The sequence below is a fragment of the Microcaecilia unicolor genome, chromosome 5, assembly GCF_901765095.1.
Source record: "Microcaecilia unicolor chromosome 5, aMicUni1.1, whole genome shotgun sequence".
Lineage (NCBI taxonomy): Eukaryota > Metazoa > Chordata > Amphibia > Gymnophiona > Siphonopidae > Microcaecilia > Microcaecilia unicolor.
Genome location: NC_044035.1, coordinates 179820135 through 179826136, shown reverse-complemented (window position 1 = coordinate 179826136; position 6002 = coordinate 179820135). Strand labels below are relative to the sequence as shown.

Below are 6002 nucleotides of genomic sequence, written 5' to 3'. Positions count from 1 at the left end.
CCTATCAGTACCCTTCTCCGCCACCGCCAACTCCAGACTCCGCCCCTTCTGCCTCGCCTCACCCTATGCTTGGAATAAACTTCCTGAGCCCATACGCCATGCGCCCTCCCTGCCCATCTTCAAATCCTTACTCAAAGCCCACCTCTTCACTGTAGCTTTTGGCACATAACCACTTACCTCTTTTCAGGAAACCTACACTGCCCCATTTGATTGACTGCATACTTGTCTTTTAGATTGTAAGCTTTTTTGAGCAGGGACTGTCCTTCCTTGTTTAAAATTGTACAGCACTGCGTAACCCTGGTAGCGCTTTAGAAATGTTAAGTAGTAGTAGTAAGATAGAGCTAGGACTGATAAAAGATCAGCACCAGACAGATGTAGAGAAGGAAAGGAAGACAACAAGAGGAGACAGAAGAAATGGAAAAGCCAACCTGGAAAAGAATTTAGAAGACTGACATATGGAAAGTGGAAGAGAGTAGGACCAGCCCAATCAGAAAAATAAAGTGCACAGACAACAAAGGTAGAAAATAAAAAAATATTTTTATTTAATACTTTTTAAAGATTGAGATGTGCCTGCTTTGTGAAATTTACTTTTTTTTCAGTTTTGTATTTTGCAGAGTACAGGAGAAAAAAAAATTCTGTTTCTCTCTTACCGGTATTGCCCTGTTTGCAGAATCTGGCTTTCTTGGGTGGAGGGGATGGGGAGGTCTCAATTTCAGTTTTTGTCTACATGGTTTGTTTTTTTTGTCCCCTATTTTGTATCAGGTGAGGGTCTTTCTATGTTCTGCATGTGCAGTTGAGGTGAAGGAATCTGCTGGCATGTAGTGTCTGTATCGGAATCTGTAATAGTCCATCTTGATGCAGCTTCCCAGTAGCAGGATATTGGTGTTCTAGGGCCCAATGTAATATTTATTGCACTAAGTGTGCTAGGGCTGTTATGGTGTGTTAAGTTTTCTGGATAGGTTTTGAGTGTCGTTTTGCAGGGCTTTGTGTTTATTTATTTATTAGGATTTATTTACTGCCTTTTTGAAGGAAAGTCACTCAAGGCGGTGTACAGTAAGAATAAATCAAACATGAGCAATAGGCAATTACAGCAGTAAAAAAATTCTAATAACAATAAAAGGTATGACTACTACTTACAATGTCAACACAATACGTAATAGAACATTTTAATTGATAGTGAAGGGTAAAGCAAAGATGGAACATATAGATAGGTAAGAGAGTAAGAAGAGTTAGAAAGTAAGGTGACTGATTTAAAGGAAGTTGCACATGAGGTCAGAGAGGTGGTTAAATATTATCTCAGTGAGGGTAGGAGTGGATAAACATGTCTTGCTGCAGTATGTGCAGCCCGTGTCACTCCTTGTGCGTGAGTGAGTGAGACTAACAAGTTAGTTCCATTTCATATTTCATAACGTGTGTGGCCCTGTTTTAAAGCAGGCTCTGGGGCAAAGGCCCCTGCCACTCAAAATAAATATACTTAACACCAGTGGTCTAAACATCTTGCATAGTTATCACGCAAATAAAATCCCATCTACTTTAAACAGATAGGCCGATGATCAGAAGCCCTGCGCTGTTCCAAACAGTGCTCTAAAAATAGCACCGGAACAGTGCGGGGCTATAACGCCCCTATGATCAAAACTAATAGCATGCATGTGCGCTATTAGCTCTGATTATAGGGGTACTTCTGCGGGAGGATTGTGCCTGTGCTGCCTCTGGGGAGAAGGTAGGGTTACCATATTTGCTCCTCACAAAAAGAGGACACATGCCCTGCCCCCCACACACCCCCCACCCCACCCCTGCCATACCCCTACCATGCTCCTGCCACACCCCCACCCTGCCCCCTGTCACATACCACACCACCACTTTCACGCCCCCACCCCGCTCCCCATCACACCCCCTAAGGGTGTCCTATCCTCCCCTTACCTTACTGTACTGCCCTGGTGGTCTAGTGACCTCTTCTGGGCAGGAAAGAGCCCCTCTTTCCTGCCCTGAATGACTGCAGACTGTCTTGCACCCTCCTGTATCGGTGCCAATTCAAAATGGCCACCAAGAGAGACCTTGCAAGACTTCTGCAGAAGTCTCGTGAGGCCGTTTCAACTCTCTGCGGCCATTTTGAATCGGCGCTGGGACCAAGGGCAGCAAGAGACAGTCTGCAGCCCCTCCGGGCAGGAAAGAGGGGGCTCTCTCCTGCCCTGAAGAGGTCACCAGACCACCAGGGCAGTACAGTAAGGAGAGAGGAGGTTAGGACACCACTAGGACCCCCTGCCCACCAGCCTGCACAGTTGCCCGGTCGTGTCCTCAAAAAGAGGACATGTGCTGGTAAAACCGGACGTATAGTAACCCTAGGAGAAGAGACAGAAAGAAAAACTGCTTCAGGGGAGGGGGGGGAAGAGAATGAAAAAGTGCGGCCTGTGGATGGCCCAAGGAAAAAAGGTTTTGCCTGTTTGGGGTGGGGTTGGGGGGGGGGCCATGTTTTTCTGTACATGTGCATGGTATGAGGAAGTACTGGTAAGGAGGAAGGAAGGGAGAAAGAGCTGGGATTTGGAGTAGGAGAAAATGGGTGGGTGATGGTGTCAGGCCTATGTAAGAGGAAAGGGAAAGTGCACTCTCCCCTTGTTAATTTATGTGAATGTGAGAGGAGACATAATGAGAGAAATTTTCCCATGGTGATGGCTTATTTCAATTAAAATATATATATATATACACGCTGGCTTCATATTCAGTGTTTTAGGCTTGTGTGTGTTTTGAATAACCATAATGAATATATATAAGATGTATTTATGCAAATGATATGCTAATATGCCATGCCCCACCCTTTCCCCCCCCCCAAATTAAACAGTCAAACTACACCCATGTTTGTACCTCTTGTGTCAGAAAGCAGTTGAGATGTGGAACACAACAGCCTTGCGAATAGACTGAGTAGGGTAATGCAACCACACATGTGGTTTCTCAACATGAGCGTTGCTCGGGAGATCCTGGGCACCGCCATTTTGTTCTGGGCAGGCCCGAGGCAGGAGGGAGGAACCGTTACTCCTGCCTTCCTGCCTCCACCTTGTTGTAAAAGTACAGGGAGGGGTGGGGTGTGGGTTGGGTGCGGGAAGGAGGGAGGGATGTGTATGTCTGTGCAGGGGAAAGAGTTTAATCCACTGGACCACCAGGGAAATTTTTTTTTAAAAGGTTCCGGGATCACAGGGGGGGGAGGGGGTCATGGTCCACTGGACCACCAGGGAAAGTAAAAAAAAAAAAAAAGATTGGGGGGGGGGGTCAGTTTCCACTTGACCACCAGGGAAATAACAAAATGCAGGGGAGGAGGGGTGTTGTGGTCCATTGGACCACCTGAGAATTTTTTTTTTAATTCAGGGGTGACACCAGAAGGTGAGAGGTAAGAAGCACAAGCAGGCAGCCTTTATAGCTTCCTGCTTGTGCTTCTCTCCTCTCCACAAGCTCCAGAGCAGCCGTAAAATTTGCTTGTTAAATTAGGGCTGCTCTGGAGCTGTGCACCTTGTGGAATATACATTAAATTATGAATGAGCTCATTGGAATACTAATGAGTTCACTGTAATACATTTGCATGGGGTTCTCAGTGGCTGCTAACGGCACACATAAGAGCCACGGAAAAACCCTTTGTGCATTCCTAGCTACAAACATTTGCTTTAGACTGACTAGATCCAGTCTAAAGCAAACGTTAATAGCAAGGTCAGCTTTGTGCATCTGGCCGTGGAAGACAGCTTTAGTCAAAGAAAGGGAAGAGATGATCTGGAAGAAGCTTCTGTGCTGTAGAAGTGAAGTTTCTGCATCTGGTTTGAGGTGGAAGATGAAGAACCTCCTCCAAAGAAATACCCCCAATACAGTTCTATGAGAGAAACAGCAGTACACACACTGGTTCACTATTCATGATTAAGGAATTCCCCTTTCATCTTCTCTCCAGAATAGACACATATGTATACATAAACACACACGTGCAAACACACAAAAACATGCACCCTTCCTTCACCACCACTCACACACTTAAATGCACAGGAGTTGGGAAACATTCCATGAATCATGCTGTGCATGCTTTTCCCCCGTTTGTTTTGCAAAAATAGTTTGCATTTTAAATACATCATCCTCCAAGAAAAGATAATTTTCGAAAGCTATTCATTGTATATTGAGTTAGTCCAAGTAAAAGGTATGGCCTAAAACTTGTTTGACCGTTATTTCTACATATCCAGCAGCAACCACAGTTCTTTGCACACAATTTTTAATATTTTTGGCAGTTTTCCCAAGGAGTCTACAAGAAGCGCTGCTCAGTTGTTATGAATAGTGTTGACGGCATTAGGACCATGAGAGGGAATACGCATTGCATAACATAATCCTGTCTGTAGCCTGGGCGGGAGGAGCAGGGGAAGTGTAAATCCCTGTTCTTGGAAAGTAGGAAGAAGTAACTTTCGACCGAGAACTGTACAGTTTTAGTTGAAAGAAAGAAAAAGCGAAAAAAGTTTCAGAAGCAGCAAAAGGATTCTAGGAAGAATTCTCTTGTAAAGTCAGGTGAGTAATAGAACTACAGTAAATGACGTGCTTTCTTTTTTTTTTCTTTCTTTTTCTCTCTCCTTAATTTCTTTTATTGTTTTATCCACTCAATTTCCTGGTTTTTAAAGGCGTACTGTCAGGAAATGTTTAGCTTTATAGTTTACAGAGGCAATGGGTTTGCTTCATTTAGATGGAAAACCTTCTACCTGGGTAAAGTTGTTAGAGAGAGAAACACAATTTCAACTGTTTTTGCTAGATTTGTACTTTACATTTATAATACACACGCACAGACACGTGTGCCTTTAACACTCCCTAGCTAGTTGTTTAGCTAACACAAATGTATCTTTATCAAACATAAAAGAAACTAATGGCAAAAGGTAAAAGACGGATTCAGCGGGGTCCTCGGGATCCTCCCGGATTCGATTACAAAACCTTCAAAACTCTGTTTGCTCTTTGTCTTCTGTCAGAGAGAAAATGCATAAATATCAGCCACACAAAAATTCCTTGCACATAAATTGTTTTGCAAGGCTGATATTTATGCACAGAGGAACAGGCGCAGATGTGCTTGCACTTTCGTTTTTGTTCAAACAAGCACACATCAGCTGTTACCTCGTGTCAGTCTTTTAAAACTGCAGGCACTTTTTTCTGGTTGACAAACAGGCAATTAAATGTGGAAGTTATCAAACAATGTTAGATTCTTACCCCCTTAATGCGTCTTAAAGGGCTCTAACACTGTATTTCTTGCCCAACTAGAGCACTAAAAAAGGTACCTCATGGTAATGAGATGTAAAATCGGGACTTTTTTTGAGGGGGTACTGAGTACCTGCACCTTTTCCATTGTCTGCTAAAATTGACCCATGGTCCCCATGTTTTAATGAAAGAGCTCAGGCTCTACATACAAATTCTGCCTTGTCATAGATTCTGTGATTGATTGCAAGGGGCCTGGCTATTGTGGGGTGGGTCCCTCATTGATCACCCCACCCCTGAAGGGTGGCTTCCCATTTCACTGGAAAAAATGCACTGTGTAAAACATGCATGTAAAGCAGCTCATTGATATGTAAATTCCATAATGTGACTTGCAGTGAACACCAGGTGCACACACGTGCTGCTGCTAAGGCCCTACAATGATGGTAAAATAACCCCAACTATCTAGAGGAAATGGAAGATTTTTTTGTGGGGGAGAGGTGTTTTGGAGGATTTGGAGAAGTGTTGTTTTTTTTGGAGAGGTTAAGGGATGTGTGTGTTTTGTGGCTGTTTATGTGTAGGTGGTCTGTCCCCATGTTCTCTCCCTATTTTTCAGAGTGCTCAAGAGGTACTAACAGTTCATGCAAAATTGGATTTCTGAAATGCTGGGCATGGATGTTAAAAACGGTCTGATAAATTGGTTAAGGTGTATTAAGCCCTTGCTCAGAGCTGGCAGAGGGGAGTCAGCAGAGAGCTGGCATACTTTAAGTACACAATTTTTGAGATAAGCTTTATATTTTGTCTGCATCACA

At 43.7% G+C, this 6002-nt stretch overlaps 1 protein-coding gene across 1 annotated transcript in view; it reads left to right on the top strand.

Moving 5' to 3' along the window:
• The first annotated feature begins 4381 nt into the window (after positions 1-4381).
• Positions 4382-6002, top strand: part of MLKL (mixed lineage kinase domain like pseudokinase) — a 190597-nt gene continuing 188976 nt past the window's right edge. Inside the window, exon 1 of the mRNA XM_030203626.1 lies at positions 4382-4524. The gene's annotated coding sequence lies outside the window, so the exon portion shown is untranslated. The remainder of the gene's footprint in view (positions 4525-6002) is intronic.